Source organism: Agelaius tricolor, unplaced genomic scaffold (assembly GCF_023055355.1).
Source record: "Agelaius tricolor isolate 1412-34295 unplaced genomic scaffold, bAgeTri1.0.p SCAF_1, whole genome shotgun sequence".
Classification (NCBI taxonomy): Eukaryota; Metazoa; Chordata; class Aves; order Passeriformes; family Icteridae; genus Agelaius; species Agelaius tricolor.
The window spans coordinates 67,790,373-67,808,849 of record NW_027269261.1 but is presented as its reverse complement, the minus strand read 5'-3'; the positions used below and the strand labels follow the sequence as shown (position 1 = coordinate 67,808,849).

The window sequence follows — 18,477 nt, the reverse complement described above, 5'->3', positions numbered from 1 at the left end:
AGGAGAGGGTAACTTTCAGGCACTATTAAAAATTGCAGCTTCCATGGAAATAAGGAAAACAGTCCCCTGGCTCTCCATGGGAATGCAAAGCTGCGGGTACATGAGAACAGGTATGACAAATCCTGGCATGAGGATAGCAGAGACAATGGGAGTATTAGTAAAGGGAAAGAAAACTTGAGGAAGAACAAGGTGAATGGAATGTACAGGGAATCACATCAAGTGTTGAAAAGTGGAAACTTAGGATGGGAAGCAATGAAAAGCAAAGTGCGATCAACGTCTATAGGGACAAGCAAACAAAAAGTGATGAGTGGACTACAGAGCTTCTGAAACAGAAAGGAGATGTTGATCAGTTCACAGAGCTCACATCTGTTAGGGACAAAACATGAAGAAGTCACAAGTGTAAATGCTTTACAAACAGAGTTTGAAGAGGAGACGTTTTTCTGCCGTGGCTCAGGGTTTTCATAGGACATGTCTGCTGTTAAATCTTTAGCTCAATATCAAGCAGATAATTTAGCTTTAGCATATTTATCTTAAAAAATGTTAATGACACTGTGCACTTAATATATTTCTTCAAAGACAGGTGGCAATCCAAACTGTTTGGCATTTTGTTTTCAGGACAGTACACTAACTTTTTTTGGTACTTTTTAAGAGGATTTATGAGGGTCTAATTATATCACACCTATCATCACTGTCAACTGCAGTGTCCTCTCAGTAATTAAGGAGTTTATTTAAGAGCACATAAAATACACTGGTCCAATCTCAGTAGAGTAAATCTTCAGCTTTATTTTAAGGACTTATAATTTTCTTAGGAAAATTAATTAATCTTTTGTTATAAAATATCCTCCACCAATTATTCATTGTAGATCCAGTTCTTAGTAAAGTTCTTACTGCTGAGTTCAGTGAGGAACAATGGAATACTTGGAACATGTTGCTTTGTTTAATATGATCTTGCTCTTTGTAGTTATAAATTTTTTAGCTTAAGGTGTGTAAATAAATATTTTAGAATCACTTCACAACACAAACTCTGCAGTACCTATAAGTTAAACTTGGTTTTGATTCTAAAATGTAATAAATATATTTTATTGTTTTCTAGGAATTTGCACATTGTCTGTGATCAGTTTACAAAGGCTTTGCATGTTATTGCTCCTAAGCATCAGCCAAAACTTACCCCAGCTTCCAAAAGCCAAGCTGTGCTCTTTCCTTTTCACATATCATCACTGGTAATAAAGATTCCAAAGGCAAAATTAAACCCCAAGACAACTCTCAGCCACCCCACTGTCTTTTAAAGCCTGCAATGACATCACATAGATATAATTGACTGGAACTTAAGTATATAATTCTGGTAGGGAAGAAAATGAAGACCAACTCACTCCATATTCTCAGGAAAAAGATAATTCTTGATTTTAACTCTTCACATTTCCTTTAATTATTAAAGCTTCTTTATTGGACTACCACTGTTAAATTTTGTTTTATACAACTGCATTGAGATAATTTCTATAAGAATTTTATTTTCCAGAAGTAACAAATGCATTTATTCATCTGTATGTCCTTGATCTATAATGAACTTGAAGATTCATTGTGAAATTTTCATTCGAGCAATTATTGCGATTAAGAGAAATTAACAATCGGCTTTAAGCACCAAGTTAAAATTAGTCTAAATTATTAATTATTGCAGAAATGCTTTCGACTAAACCAATAAATGAAAAGGAAAAATGCCTTTCCCAACAATTCTATGCTAGAAATAATGTAATTTGACTTTTTTTTCTTACATAGGAAAATAAGGAAAAACTGCAGCTTTCTGGGATTCTATAAAAAATCGCTACATTGGATAACATTATAGACAACCTCAGTGCTGAGCAGAACAAGCTATAGTTCACACTCCTGTCACTCTTCTCCCCCAGAAGATGTATTTGTTTCTGCCTAAAAGTGACTGTATAATCAACATGGCACCTGAAGAATCCCGTCCAAGGCAATGGGTGAACTCCAGATTTCAAGATAAGAAAGGATGTAAGACACAAAGTACTAGGAGGAAACTAAAATCTCTTTGACACTTGTGGCTTCTGCTTGGCACTGGGGATGAGAGCATGAACAAAAGCAAGGACCGCTGCAGAGATTATATAACCTCATTTTCAAAGTCACTGAACCTATACGTCTCCCATTCATCTTAGTGGAGCAACTGCAAGCAAACCCATAGGTCCAGGATGTCTCCTAAACCTTTGCTTTCAAAAAACTGTCTATGATCCAGTCCCCCTACCCCTATCTCTATGGATATCTAGGCCATTTCCACCTAAATTAGCAGCTGTCTGTGCTCTAGAAAGTCCAAAGGAACAATGATGCAGAAGTGTAATTTAAAAAAAAAAAAGAAATTAATTAAAGCCTATTGCTGAGACAGTTGTGCACTTCTCTGTGCTACTATTTTGTTGTTGAAGATAGGTAAAAGATATTAGTTAAAAATGAGAGAGTAAAAGAAGGAGGTTTATACACAGAGATGGTAAATTCCAAAGGGCCATGCAAGGCAGAAGAGATTGAGAGACAATTTTGATTCCCCCAACAAGGCTGTTCAGTTTTGTATTTCATATGTTCTTGCAGCTCCTCTGTAATGGTTTAACCCCAACCATCAGCTACGTGCCACAGTCACTCAAGCGCTGCCACAAGACGGGCTGTGGAGGAGAGTCAGAAAAAAAGAAGTAAAACTTGTGGGTTGAGGTAAGAACAGTTCAATAACTGAAACAAAGTAAAATATATTAATAATATTAATACAGATGATTTCTCACCACCCATTGACTAAGGCTTAAGACATCCCGGAGCAGTGATCAGCGGCTCCTGGCCAACTCTCTCCAGTTTATACAGTGATCAGTGTGTTCTATGGTGTGAAATATCCCTTTGGCCCGTTCAACTCAGCTGTCCCATCCATGCTCCCTTCTGGCTTCTTGTGTACCTGCTCACTGAGAGAGCATGGGAAAAGTCCTGGACTTAGGGTGAGGTTGCTGAACAACAATCAAAGCTTCGGTGTTTTGTCAACATTATTCTCATACTGAATCCAAAACTCAGCACTCTACCAGCTACTAAGAAGAAAATTAACTCTACCCCAGACAAAACCAGGACATCCTCCTAATAAAGCATTATGTTTGTAGGCTCTTCAAAGTCATTAGAAAAAAATCAATGATCATATTACAATGTCCACTTTACAGGATGAACCACTGAGCCACATACAAATTATTCCATAACGTCAGAGGAAAATACTTATCCCTCATTAATCTTCTTATAACTAGGACTGATAGAACAGTGAAAACATGGTTCACTTTTTTTTAATAATGGCCACTAAAAATTAAGCTCCAAGGGTTAAAAATCAGAGAAAGGGTTAAAAATCAGAGAAATGATGTGAAATTGTAGATGTGAAGACATGTGTTTGGCCATAACACTTCAAGTAATATTTGTGTCAGCATCAAGAAGTTGTGACATACATGTGATCACTGCCTCCAGGTATACAAGGCAGACCTTGAAGAGACATGTCAAAAGATATTTAAAGCTTTGTATTTATTAATTCGTTTGCTTGTTTTATTTTGTGGACAAAATTCAGACTTCTTTAGTTCAGTAATGAACATAATGCCTTTTGACTTTTGGACTGTCACCTTGTGATGAACCAGCCTTCTGGGCCTCTACACACCTTGGTAAACAAAAATGTCCTCTTCCTTAATATTTTAGTTATCTGTTGACAGATTTATACTGAAGTGTCAAAAAACTACTTAATGCATTCATAAAAGCCAGAAGAGACTCTCTTCACTCATAAAGTCCATATTTAACTGGAAATATCCATGTATAGAAGTTTTCTTTGTATTTCTTTTGTGCTGTTTTGAGATGCTACCTAGTATTGAAATAAAAAACAAACAACCAAGCAACACAACAGGAACTGAGGGGTGACATTCCTTTCAGGAGGGGGTTGGATGTTTGTGAATTTCCATAGGCATACAAGCTGCTACCTCACAGTGGAGTGACCTGAGAGAGGCAGCAGCTCCCAGCCCTTGCTGAGTTCCCCTGGAGCAGGCAGCCCCACACTGAGACAAATTATCACTCTATGAATAACATCATTAAGCAAACTCAGAGGGAAAAATAAACTGCCATTCAGAAAATAGGTATTTGCTAAAAGAAGCTGTAGCTTAATGTACCACCTCATGACAGTTCCTGCATTCACTGGCAAAAGTTTTCTTATTAAAAAATCCAGTAATTTTTTACAAAAAAACCCTCAATGGTTTTTCTTAAAAGCCCCACTAGTACTTTAAATTAGGATTAACTAAGGCAATATATTCAATTTTGTCTAATATCTTTAAATGCTTGGGAAGATATTCTGTTATACCTGAATTTAAAAGAGTACACAATAAAGCATATACAATTGTGCTTGCCTCACATTAAGTACTTTCATAATGCATTTGTGGACTGCACAAATGTCTCTACCAGCTTTCAGTTATTCTGACTAATACACAAAATTCCACTACTGTTTCTGAATACATAATGGAATACAATGATCACAGCTATCATTAAAGTAACTTGCAAAATTCTTGGAGTTAGCATCATATAAAAAAGAATGTGAACTACTTTATGAAAATTTCAAAACTGTAGACACATTATTGATTTTTTTTACTACATTTTCATGAGACATTAGCCCATAATACTTTCACTATGATAAAAACATACTTTTATGTAAGGACTTATGGTTTGAAAATCTGTTTTTTCTCAACAGTAAGATCATTTACCTCATTGACAATGAGTGCATCTGGTTTTTCTTAATGAACATACGTAAATACCATGTATTTTAGAAACTGGGGCAATGGTGAGGGATGTCACAGGAGTGAAGTTAGCCCATAAAAGTTCTAGGGAGTGATACCCTTTGTGTATATTTACAAATATATCTGTTACTGTAAACTTCAAAAAGGGTATTTGAAATAAATTTGTTTTACGGTTAAAAACTAATAGTTATGGCACATAAAAAATGTTGACTGTCTGTCCTTTTCTGTTGCGGCTTGGAAAAGATAGCCTGACCCATAGCACTACCATTCACCTACTATAAGCTCTAGATCGAGAGAAAAAAATTAAAAATGAAAGGAAAAATGGTAAAAACTCTAAATATAGTCAAATACTGGGTATACAACAGAAAAAAATCTGACCATCACAGCAAATCTCCTCTACATGATGGTAGCATACGACTCAGATAATTATACTCTCCCAAAAAAAAGGAGAGGAGTGAGTTGCATTGGAGCATTGGAACCAGTCCTTTTGAACCTTATACTTTGTGACAGGCATCCTTGAATTGTGCATCTGTCTCCAGACCCACCAGAGACTCTGGCACAGTCTGACTCCAGTGGCAGAGCCCTGCTCTGGTAAATTATTTCTGCTATCAGCTACACAGGCTCTGTGACCCAAAAGACAGGCTCCCATGCCAGCCACCACACTGGCTCTATCCCAGCTTCCCTGTGCACCACGTTTTGCAGCAAGGCTCCAGCAGCCATCCACAGCAAACTCTTCCCAGTAATAACTCTTCCCAGTAATTTAAAGAGACTCAGTAACAATATGGGGAATGGATGACACTAGGTACTTATATCTGTACTGGAAGAATATATTGTTCTCTCTCTTGCTATCCTGACAGAGTGAGTGTAGAGAAAGAGTTCTGTGACACTTGCACTGACCCTTCCAAAGGACAACATGTTGTAGTAAATACTTTTTTTTGGGCTTTTCCGAACCTGAACATTGCTTTGATGACTTCCAGACAGCAGCTCTGACCAATGGGTAATAACTACAGGGTAATGTACCTGGGTGTCTCAAAACCCTGATATTAAAAAGGCACAGTATCATCAGGAATCATGAAGATACTAAAACTTTCTGACAAGAGTCCTTGGGGTTTGGGGAGATAATGTGTAGGAGCAGTGGTCTATCCTTGCCTCACTGATCCTGCTGATAATCCTGCCTTGCTGCAGGATAGGACAGGAGCCAGTTGCAATATAATGTGGCTACAGGACCTCTGCTTTTCCTCCACCATCAGGTTTTTACCCCTGCTCAAAAGATCACTACCAGCCCAGAAAAATGCTGTTTTACCCAAGTTTTTTTTATTTTCTACTTTATTTCATTCTCCAATAGGGAAGCAACTAGCTCATGGCAGGCTGTGCTGCCCAGACATGTATTGGCCTCCTGCCTTTCTTATGTTATCCTTTTTTCTTACAAGGCTGTTTTCAAACTCTTTCTCCCAGTGATATTTATTCCTCAAATCAATGTCTTCTCAGTGTTCTTTAAAGGGGAGGTGACAGACAAGGACCAAGCCATCTAGTTGTGCTAAAGGAGGTGAGACACTCAGTTTCCCCAGGATTATGTGATTTTGATTTAAGACTAGACCTTGCCATTTGGAGACTGGCTCAGATAAAATGAGTATATCAAAAGCTCTGAAAATTCAGGTGCCAATGGGTTGGCAGCCCAAGCTGCTATATTTTTTACATATATCCAGGATGATTGATTGTTCTGGCTCAAGTATGACAAGGAAAGATACAGTAACCTCTTGGAAGCATAGAACACAATAAGAGGGAGGAAGCAGATGTCCTAAAGAGATCATCTGTAATCTTCCAGCCAAAGCCCATCCCAAATTCAGAAGCCAGATACTGACTTCAGTATCTGACTTCAATTTGATCCTAGTTATCTTGATGTGGGTTACTATGTAATCCAGGAACACGTGGTATGTCCACAGGGTTGGCCTGGTTAGCATTTTACGACCCTGAGATGTATCAGAAACACTTTCTCTCAAAATCACATCACAAAACTTCTTTTAATAAAGATCCTTGAGCCACTATTTTCTTCATCCTACTCATACCAGTGGAAAAGACTAAATAACATTGAATATAATCAAATATAACATTGATTTTCAACACCTTCACTGTGAGATTACTGAGTACTTGTAGTTGAGAGATAAAAGAGAGTGGGAAAAGAGAGAGTTGGTTCATTAAGGGCATACTCATCCTTTGTTGTCTCCTAAAACACAAGATGAAACACAGCTGCAGTACTGCATTTTTAGTTCCATCTCTATTTATGCAATTATATGGTTGGATTTTGAAACTGTAAATTTGCTGCTATGGATTGCATAATTTAGTTTCTGTATTGCACTGGGGTCATTCTCAGTTCTATTATGCAAGTGACAGGTGTGGGAATCAAGCAGAACACAGAGCTTGTGGTAACAGGACTGCAGAGCAGTGTTGCAGGGGGAGCACCAGATGCTCTCATCTGCCCAGGCCAGCTGTGACATTCAATAGAGAGGCAAGTGTGTGCATCACCCCATCTCCCCCCAAGTCAAGAGCACCACTTAACAACCCTGAGCACATCTGTTCCCGAGGACTCTGATTACTTCTGTCCTCCTAGGGGTCAGTAAGGTCACAGGAATCTTCCAATCCATTTTGGTTATCTTTATGTGATAACATTGTCATGTTACTGTACTATATGTACTACACATGACTCATTTACAACTTGTTTTTTACATGAATTAGAATTTACAATCAAAGATCTGATATCCTGCAACAGGTAAGCACTGCTCTGAATAGACAAACTTATCTTCTTGGAACACACCAACACTTCCACAATTATTTTCCCTCAGAGTTGATGATGCTTCATGATACTAAATTGCAGTAAGAAATGCAGCCTTTTCTGCAGGGCAATATATGATACTCTGCTTGCTACTGGTCTAAATTAAAAACCAATCTTTTAATTTGAAATTTTAGAGAAACTATGCAGAATATTAATTAGTCAATCAGGAACATAGCCAAGACACCACAGTTTAACATCCTTGCTCTTGTAAAAAGTAGCAAAGCATACTTTTCCTGTGACACTAGAAGCTGAGGATCTTGTAAAAGAATGTCCATATGAATACAAAACAAAGTGCCATATTAGGGCTTAGTTTCACTAGTTCCTTTGGGGATGGTGGTAGGAAATCAAACCAAACCAAACCACAAAGATGAACTACTAGAAACAATAGTATGCAAAGATACTGTATTAAAAAAAAATCTTTAATTGCATCCAAATTGAGTAATAATTGGAATTTGATATTGTAATTAATAAAACAAAAGGCTCTTTTGAACAAAGAACTTCTTGTAGGAGAAAAGCCCTATACAGTAGCGATTTCTAATATGTGATATGTGGAAACAAGGGAATCGCAAACGATTATTGCAAACATGCATTACATACATCCAGCTTATTGATGAAATACATCACTCAAATGTAGAGAAAAAAGGCCTGTCATTTTAATTCCAAGAATTTTGAACTGATAATAGATCTTCAATATAGATCTTCTATGAATCTCTACATTTGTTATTTGTTAGTATTTTTATGGACATATAGACATGCGTTAAAAAATTAAAAACAAACAAAAAAAACCCCAAATAAATGAGCCAATCTGTATTTTAAAAGTTAGACCACCACTCTAGTAGCATTGGCATATCACCCCAACATATCACCATGGTCCCATCAGCTCTCATGTATTTTCTGGGTTTGTTGCTTCCTCAAGGACTGGAGAAGTACCATTGCACTCTCCTAACATACACACATACACAAACTTCCCCCATCCCAGAATCCCAAATTTCATAAACAAGAGCTCTCAATATTTTTTTCATTTGGGGTATTTTTTTAAAAGAAAATCAGTTCTTTGATTATGGTTTTAAAAGTAAGAAATTTGCTTGAATGAGTCATATTCTGGAAATGAACATTTGAACAACTGGAATGTTTCTTCAGAAGATTTTTTTATATATATGAAAGAAACCAGGCATCTTCTCCACCTTTTTCTTTTGTTTTCCCTATGAGGTCTTCATATCTGTATGAATAGTAGAATTTCAAGCTGAACAGCAAAAATGAATTCATGTCCTAACATTTAGATGAACTTCAGTTCTGAACTGCAAAAATGTATTAATGGTAACCTGTTTACTCTTCAGGATATATGAAAATTAATAACTAAATTAGTGACTTTTCCAAATCTCAACAATGAAAAAAACCAATGAGAAACTCAGGATTTCTATCTTCAAAATAAGACCATAACAGCGTGACGTGAACAAGGCAAGGGTTCACTAGGTAAAAAATAAAAAGAAAAAAAAATAGAATTGAAGCACTGCTCACTGGAGAGCCCATTCTAATCACCATGCCAGATGAGTCAAGATTCCTTCAGAAAAACTAGTGCACACTCATGTTATTGAAGTCTGAATCATAATGCACCCTTATGAGAGGGCTGAAAACAAAGTGCTCTGGTTGTGACGTTTCCTAACATTTGAGCTCTTGGTTTCAAAGCCTTCCTAGTAATTTTAAGAGTTTGCCATTTTTTATATGACTACTTACTTTCTTTACAGCTTGGTAAAAAGGTAAGTTACTGTTTGACATCATGATCCTTGATTTTAATTTCTTCTTGTTTTGGATGACTAAATAAGGTTTCTCAAACTGCACATCTGAAAGCAGTGGTTATTTTTAAAATTGTTCTCCTTTTATACAGACAAGCTGTTAGTGCACCCAACAATTATATACATTCCCCATCATTGTAAGATTGTGTAAGAATATACAATACAAAAAGGATTATTAAGAGAGCCAAAATTAGTATACTAATGATTCAATTTGACAGTTTCATTATGTATAATGTGGGTAAAACTGAGAACTCATTTAAATTACTCCTGCCATGTTCTGAACAAGACCACTAAACCAACTTAGAATAAACTAGCTTTTGTTTTTCTGTAATAAATTTATCATAATGGTGCATATGTACAGAGCCATATATTTTTCTTTTTATACCAAATGTTCAGGACATTATTTTGATATAATTATACTTCATCTAATTATAGTTCATCATGGTTAAAATATCAAATTTAATGGTATGTCACGGATTAACAGAATAATTTGATTTCTACACTGTTAATTAGAACTTACATTTACATGATTATGGAAAGTTATATGTGAATTAAAAAATTAAAACTTAATGTCTAAAAAAACCCTTCTGCATGTTTCTAAGAGGATCTATAGAACAAATGAAACCACTAAAGTACATATTTAGGCATTTAAGGTCAACTAATGGGTTTATTGGGGAACTATTGTCTACCATAGACATCATAAAATTAAAAAACTAGTTAATAAGAAATTAGCCACTCCTGGCTAACAAACTCAAACATAAACTTGGAACACCCTAGGGATTCTCTGGCTAATTGGCTCTCTTGCCTTTCTCATCTGATGCACAACCAGTCACTGAGATAGGAACATCCCCCATCCCCCAGGTGCACCCACTCTGCACTTCAGACACAAGTGGAAGCAAGAGTCCCTGGATGTGAGCAGGAGTCCCTGCTTCCAGGCTCAGTAGTGAAAAGCCACACATTTCTCATCACGCCATCATCTCACCGGTGGGAAGGACTTGACAGCTTAAAGAGAAAAGAGGTGTTTGGGATTTCCTAGGGCAGACAAGCAAACACAGCCTTTTCCACCCAGAAGATGCTACCAACTCGATGGAAATGGGCCATTCTGGCCTGCTACAGACCCACAGCAGGTGAGTTTCTGCTGCCACCATCTGAAGATGAGCTGCTGGTAGTTGGGGAGATAAGTTATTCTGTGCCACAGGGCTGGGTGACCTGTGCTGCTGCCCTGCGGTTATATCTGCCCTCAATATTTAGATAGGAGGAGATCCTCCACCACTAGCTTCTGAGCTGAAAAAATTATCAGCTTCTCTACCTTAAATGCAGCTAGTGCACATTTCCCATGCCAGAGAGGGTGAGCATGTCAATAACATAATGGTGACAGTCACTTTGCAGGCTGCAGTCAGTCACAGGGGCATATGACATTATGAACTGTGCAGACATGTGCAAAATACTGAAGAGATCCAGCATTCATCTGGAGGGACAAGCAGACATTTAGTTCTTTCCCAGTGACATAACCATCAGCCCTGTATACAGATTCAATACACAAAACAATGAAGCCCAGCATTTTTATAGAGGGTGAAGAAAATCAGAAAAGGAAAGAAAGTATATTTTATGCATTTTTATTTATTAATGCATGGCAGGTTACATTTCTGTGGTAAATTACAGCCCACTGACATGTCAAGTGACACAGTGTGTAGCTGACTGTAAGAAAGCTCCACATTGTGGGGATGGTTTGGTTTTGGGTCATTTTAGAGTACTTTAACACATCACAAAAATAATTTCCTGTCCTTTCCTGCCTCTTATATTTTCCTTCACAAATTCAAGTACCAACTCACTATGCAAATTTATCTGCTGCCAAGATTTAGCCGGAATATCAGTTACTTGTGTACAATTGCTGAAGGGTTATAAATATGCAAAAGAAATCTAAGTACAAAAGTTTGTAGAGAAAAGAGGGACACAACTGGGTTCTTGGCTGTCATGACCATTTTCTGAGGTTAAAATCAGATTAGTATAGTCTAGTACAAATGACACCAAAAGAATAAGAAACATATTAAGTTTCCTAGTCCTATTTTTTTTTAAGCAAAGGCAGGATGTCTCATTCAATATCAATTGAAAGAAAAAATCACTTTCATTAGGATGATGTGCTTTTATTTCTTCTGCTATTGCACTGGACTTCTCTGAATTCCTCCCAGGAAAGAAAACTCATGAAAAAGTAAGATGAAAATATAATACAGTTAAAAAATTAAAAATTAGGAGTCATCTAGTTTGGGTCTTAATAGTATAAAATCGGAGTCCTTTAAATAGTACTGGTTCAAACACTCCTTTACTCCAGGAAACCTTGGCATTATATTACACTTTCAGAAACACTAGGATGACAGAAAAACAGGCGACAGGTGGAAAATATGTAAATAAGTCTTTTCATCATGTACTGACTGAACCAAATATCAAAGCCTGGATAGGACTAATTAGCTACCAAGGCAGCTGTTGAAAATTTGTCCTACCTGAGCATCTCAAAGGGATTCCTACAGTTCAGTCATGCTGGGAGCCCAGCCCATGCCACACACGGGATCACACGCAGGAGAGTCGTCACCCTGGAGAGCCTGATGTCTTCCCATGTTCTCACCCCAGGTGGGACCTACCTCAGATCACAGACAGCAGGGGCAATGGTCAGAGAGAGGCCCAGCATCAGAGTTAGCTTCCTTACTGGTGCAGGGGATAATACAGTCTTGAGCTAGGTTTACTTGTTGGTTACACATTGAAACTCCCCCCTGTTATGCCACAGGCTCTCTTGAGATGGCAGCAAAAATTATGCAGCTATCACTAGCAGATTGCAGATCTGGTTTCTTGTCCTCTGCCTCTCTTTCAATCCAGACACAAACTCTGCTTGGTAAATTATGCTTAGTCAGTTGGCACCTACAGGTCCAGCCAGCCGTACAGGATATTTTGAATGAAAAGAATCACTACTTTTTTTTGAGTTGACACTCTGCCCTTTTTCTGGCATCCTCAGAGCCTTTCCAAACTTTTCCTTGATTATGCATATTCACATTAATTCCACAGAGAAAGGTGTCCACTGCAGGTCCTCCCACCTGACCGCAAATGTTCAGATTGTCCCAGAGACTTATAAAGTAGCTTATACATCTTGCCCTAGACTTCACCTTTACTTCTGTATAGAATTGCTGTCATGGATGCTGCAGAAGCTGCAATTAACAGTTTGTATGATAAATCAAATCTTTACATCTCAAGATCTTCCAAAAACATGGCAGAGGTTCTGTGTTTAGTGAGAACAGTAGTCTGATGATGGGACCATGCTCCTCTTACCACACTGGGAATGGGATCTGCAGCACTCTCTTTTTTACCTGTGCTGTAACAAACAAATACTGTGGAATACCCACTATAATAGAAAAGGTGTACCGTTTGTTCTCTTATTTTAGATGCAGGAAATACCTGAAGAGTCCTCAGGGTAGATATAGTAAAACTTAGGGGGGGGTTCCCCCTTCTTTGCTTTTAAAATACTTTTTAAAGCTCATGTTGTGAAAGAATTTCCTAAAAAGCAAATTTCTTATTTTGGAAATCATTATAATTTGATTTAATTATGGATAATTTAAAAAAAAATTAATTTGTTTCAGTTATTGGTCATATAGTCAACTGACAGGTGTGTGAACAAATATATGAGAAAGTTTTATGAAATAGTGTCTGTCTTATCAGAGAGAAGCCTGTGGTTTCAATAATATTAAAAAATTACAGATGTTGTCCATTTCTAGTACAGATATCTCTGTCCTACTACTAGAGTATCCTTTTTTACTGGATATTTGAACATTTTCAGTCCCATTATTTTTTTCTCCTTATAAATAGTTGTAAACACCTTATTTTGGAAAATGAAAATGCCCAGATATATAAAAGGAAGGTAAATTCAATAACTCAGCTAGATGAAAGCCTGATTTGCTCAGCTGCACAATCTACAGGAATGTAAACAATAATGAGTTTTATTGATAGATAGGTGTAAAAAATTTTATTCCAATTTATACACTGGAAATGCCTGAAGTGAAATAAATAAATAAATAAACATATATATATGCAGACTAATATTAAATATTAAAGCAGCAACAGTTCAACATATTTTGAAATTTCTATGCCTTTGAAATAGAATATATGCCTGTATGATGTGGTTTATATATGTAAAGAAAGGAAAAGACTCAAATATGAGACTAAGCATTTAATCTCATGTAAAATGTTCACACTGACATAGCCTATGAAATGCACAGATGTGATAATGTTCTGAATACATGACCAATTAAAAAAAAAAAAGGAGGTATTTTTAGAAGTTCACAGTGAAAGGCACCTTCTTCACATACAGTTTGGAGAGCTTCACCCTTCACCCTGTTCATATCCAACATTGAACACTGTGATAAGATCTGGTAATCTGTAGAATAATTAAATTAAAATATAAAATTTATAAAAGAACAGGAGGTTCTGGAATATGGCAGATAAATCAACTGTAATGGTTTTCACAATAACTTTTTGGTATATTTTATTAATTAATAACATACTTATTTCTCTGAAATGAATGCAACAAAGATTATTTTTCCAGTATTAGTTTCTTATCTAATATACTATGGAGTCATGGATATAGTTTTGGAAAACTACATTATTATTCTAGGGAAATATCCTGCATGTGAAAGAAATTCAGAGATGATACTGAAAGTCATGCCATGGAGTTCATGAATGTCTGTCACTAGGAAAAGTATATGAATGATGGGATACTGATTATTTTTGGAATCTCTCCTTATTTAAATTCTCTTCAAGTCATATTTCTTCAGAAAGTCTCCTACAGCACAGAACTTTTTTCTCAATTAACTGGAAAAAAAATGGGGTGGCTTAGTTTTGTGGTGGGCTTCAGGCAGTAAGAAATGGACTGAGAATTCTTGCACAGCACAAAGGCAATCTCAGGTCCAGTGTAGATACAAAGAGCTTTGCAATATGACTATTCACACCTTAAATTAGACTATATCAAATAGTAAAATTCAAGTGCCAGTCATTTCATTAAAAAAAAAAAAAAGAAAAGAAAAGAAAAGAAAAGAAAAGAAAAGAAAAGAAAAGAAAAAAAAAGACAAAATCTTAACTCTTTGAGGGTTTTATTAAGTTTTCTTTGTCATGGTCACAGCTAGAGATTTATGCTTCTCCCCTCTACCTTCACCTCACCCCCACCTTGATTTTCTGCTTTTATTTAAAAATAAAAGTTAGAACTTTTATTTAAAAATAAAAGATAGAACACCAGAGAATTGCTGTGCCAGGTTCCAATAAAAAATAAAATGTACTGACATAGATTTTAAGGTCAGGAGGAAAAATATGATAATTCAGTCTGACCTTTTTCAAAACACAGAACACAGAAAATTGGGAGGCAATACTTGCAATAAGTTATTTTTATTAAGTTTGCAGTTTTGCACAATGACAGTTTAAGTTTTCTCTCAGTAGTTGTTCTTTTAGTATGATTTTTCCACAGTTATCTGGAAATATTTTCAAGGAAAACTTGAAGGTAGCAAGAGAAAAAAGGATTTCTTAGTTTGAAATATGCTGACTGTGTACTACACAATGTCATTTGACTGCCTGTATCAGATACAGCCTCTCCCATTTTCTGTAAGCAATCCACAGGATAGCATTCTTCTACAATGAAAAGCTTAAATGTGCATTAGGACACCCTTCATGCCAAACACAGAGGATAAATGATCTCTTTCATTCCTTTGAATGCTCAGAATACTCCAAACAATTACAAAAAAAATATAGAGAGAGCTACATTTATAAATAAATTTAGAAAAAAAATCTTTTCACTATATACTTTTTGAAAACCTGGAGCTCAGTCAAATATCACTGGAATGAACAAATGCATTTTAAGAAATATATATTTGTATGACAGTTTTGGGTTTATCTTTTTCAGTTTTTCAGCTCTGGAATTTCATAGGCATTAAAAATATTCAAGTATTATGCTTTTTCATGATTTGCATGATTGTGGAGTTTTCCTCAGAGTTAAAAAGAGAAACTGTTTTCCTTGACCTTTTGAGGTAGGCTGATCCTGGAAATTTCTGTTCAGAGACGTTTTCAGGGATTCTAACCCCTTGAAAACCATCTTTTGACTCCTCAGGGTTATTAAACATAGCTCAGGTAGTTAGAACTTGCCCAGTGGTGACATTTGTATGGCAGGTGACACCAAGTGGTGCTGTCACAGACCGTGCTCCTGCTCTCTGTGTATGTACACACCTTCAGCCTTGGCTGAGTCAGGCCCCGTGCAAAAGGATTCAGCCTCTTCCAGCAGCTTTTCCCTACAAGTAACTAAGGAGTTGGTTAGCTACAGGCTCACTTGTTATCACAAAGCTGCCACCTAAGGATGAGGCAGGAGCTTAGAGCTATGCCTCCCAGTGACAATGCTGGATGTTTTTTGGCCAGGAGAGATATATATTTATTCAGGAACAAGTTACACTTGGGACAGATCTAGATTATCTGTCACTTGGTTACTTTCAGGTAGGGATGCCACTGCACCTCTCCAAGTAGTTGTAACTCTTCATAAGCAGCAGTGTGCATTCCTCCTGCCTGCTTACCTGTGCAAGAGCTGTATACTTTATACCCCTTGACATGTTATATAAAGCTTGAGAGGACTTGAGTTAATTAAAAAAGGTAGGCATGATCTGTTAGGTTTAATATGAAACCTTTAGAGTGACAATGCAAAATCATCCTGCAGAAATCCCAAGACCTCCACCCAAATGAACTCAGTTGATAACATTTATTGACAGAACACTGGTATAATCTCATTAATATTTGCAAATTTCAATTACAGGGAGGGCATGAGCCTGTTTAAGTAGTCATAGTTTTCCATTATGATTGAAACAAACACCAGTTTATTAATTCATCTTCCAATTTTGAAAAAGGTGAAAGTGTGATGCTGCTAAGAATGATATATGGTGGAGTAAATTATTTTTGCATAGATCTAATGTTATTTGTTTCCTGTGACATTGAAATTCTGTGTCAAATTCTGGGAGAGAGGAAAGGATAAGAAAGCACAGGTCATTCCTCTTTTAATGAAAAATTGACATGGTTCACTAGCATTATGAAAGCAAGTAATACAGTATTGTGTTGTTCAAGACCTGAATCTTTTGGATAAAAATCGCAATTGTGGTTCATTAAAAGGGAGTTAATTGTATTTCCCAAGAGGAAGCAAAGGGCGATGAAGTTACATTTTTTTAATTTTTTTTTTTCAGCACAGATTTTCCCAACATGAGAAAATGAACTACATTAACAGAACAATTTGTTTACTAAAGTAACAGTTTATTTCCTCCTGATTTGTAAATAATCTGAAGCATTATCATTACTTTCTTATTTGTATTACTTGGGATGTGTTTGTACCAAAAGTCTCCAGTGTGTAATCAGAACCATTGTCTACCTCAAGTAACAATCAGAGTCACCCAGTTCATATGGAGGCAATGATGTTAGACTAGGACAAGGATAAAATAAACCCTCTGAAGCAAACTGTGCCCTCCTTCTACTCAAAGAGCAGAACTGGTGTGTTTATGCATCACACATCTAACACAAAAGCCACCATTCAGCCCCAGAAAGAATAGCTTGCAGATGTCACTGCCAGGCACAGTTTGCTGTCAATCTATAAATAAGATACATGATCTTAAAAGGAGCTGAAGAAGCATTCCAGAAACTCTTTGCTAACTAGCAAAAGGCTGGACACATGGCAAAAAAAGCCTTTTCCAACACAGTGTAGATGGGAAGTCATTAAACCTTCTTCCTAGAGCTTGCTGGAGCACTCAGAAAAGATTGTGAGTTATCTGAGCAGCCAAAGAATTATTTTTCATCACAATCCAGGTATACAGCATGCTGCAAAAGTTCACTGTAGCTGCCACCCTAGGCTTCTTATTTCATTCTGCTCCTGAAAGTACAACACTGAAACACATCTGCTTTGGCATTCTTCATTAGATGTGACAAAAAAAATCCAACCAACCTAAAAAACCCCCTGAGGTTGGAACCACAGCCTCATCACCTATCATGGAAGATGTCACTCTGTCTCATCAGGGTGCACAGTGTGAATGGATCTGGACTCACAGCTCCTTGGAGGGAAGATGAATGTGTTTGGTGGCAGCTGGTAGAACAAGGAATATATTGAGCTCATCCTTCCTTTCCCTCTGGCTCAGCAAGACCTCCTCCCAAAGGAGAACAGCTCCAGTCAAGCTGAGTAAGAAGATGTGCTGTGAAATGGGAACAGTTTACAGCTTCTCAAAATCTGATTTCAAAACTGAGGATATAGAATACTTAGCATGTCTTTAAGGCCTCAAGCAAGAGAGGGTTCAGATGAATCAGGAAGGTACACTTGCTCAAGGCCTTGCTAAAACCTACCTCTGGGCAGCCCTTATCCCTAACGATCAGGCAGAACAGATGGCTAACGGGTTACAGTCCCTGCCTGGAAGCAGTGGGGTTTATTTTGTGCCCAAAATCTGGTCCCATTCCATGGCTGGATGCCCACTGCAATCTGCACTTTGGAAAGAGTCTGAGGGCAGGGTAAGATCAGAGGAGATGGGTGGTAGAGGACCAGAAGAGGAGCCCAATTGGTTGAGCTGGACAAGCTCAATTTTGCAATAGAAGAGGCCACAGCAGAAGAAGCTATACAACACAGGCTGGGGGTATGGTGAGAGTCAGCAACAATCCAGATTGATCACTGGGAGAAGCAACAAATGCTAAATAAGCAAAATATGAAATACTTGCATAAATATTTCCAAAGGCAAAGAGGGGGTAATCTTATTTTTTTTCCATACATACATGAAAAGAAATGGATGAAGAAGAGCCATTTGTTGAAAAATGGACCAGTAACTTTTGCCTTGCCTATTTCCAGACAATAAAAGAATCAGTTCCTATGTAGGTTTCAAAATAATCCCACATATTTGAATAGGCAGTCAGTGACAAAAACCAGCAATGCAGAACAGTTAATTCAGATGCAAATATTAACAATTACTGTAACACAGAACTCATATAGTTAGCACTGTAGGAACAGATACTCTGATAATGAAAACTAAAATAACTGCTG

At 37.0% G+C, this 18,477-nt stretch overlaps 1 protein-coding gene across 5 annotated transcripts in view; it reads right to left on the bottom strand.

Annotated features, from left to right (window-relative positions):
- HS3ST5 (heparan sulfate-glucosamine 3-sulfotransferase 5) overlaps positions 1 to 18,477 on the bottom strand; it is a 191,474-nt gene that overhangs the window by 158,319 nt on the left and 14,678 nt on the right. Inside the window, exon 1 of one of the 5 annotated variants that reach the window (XM_071438290.1) lies at positions 11,906 to 12,053. The exons of the other annotated variants lie outside the window; for them this stretch is intronic. The gene's annotated coding sequence lies outside the window, so the exon portion shown is untranslated. Of the gene's footprint in view, positions 1 to 11,905; positions 12,054 to 18,477 lie in introns of those variants that run through there. 5 annotated transcript variants of the gene reach the window in all.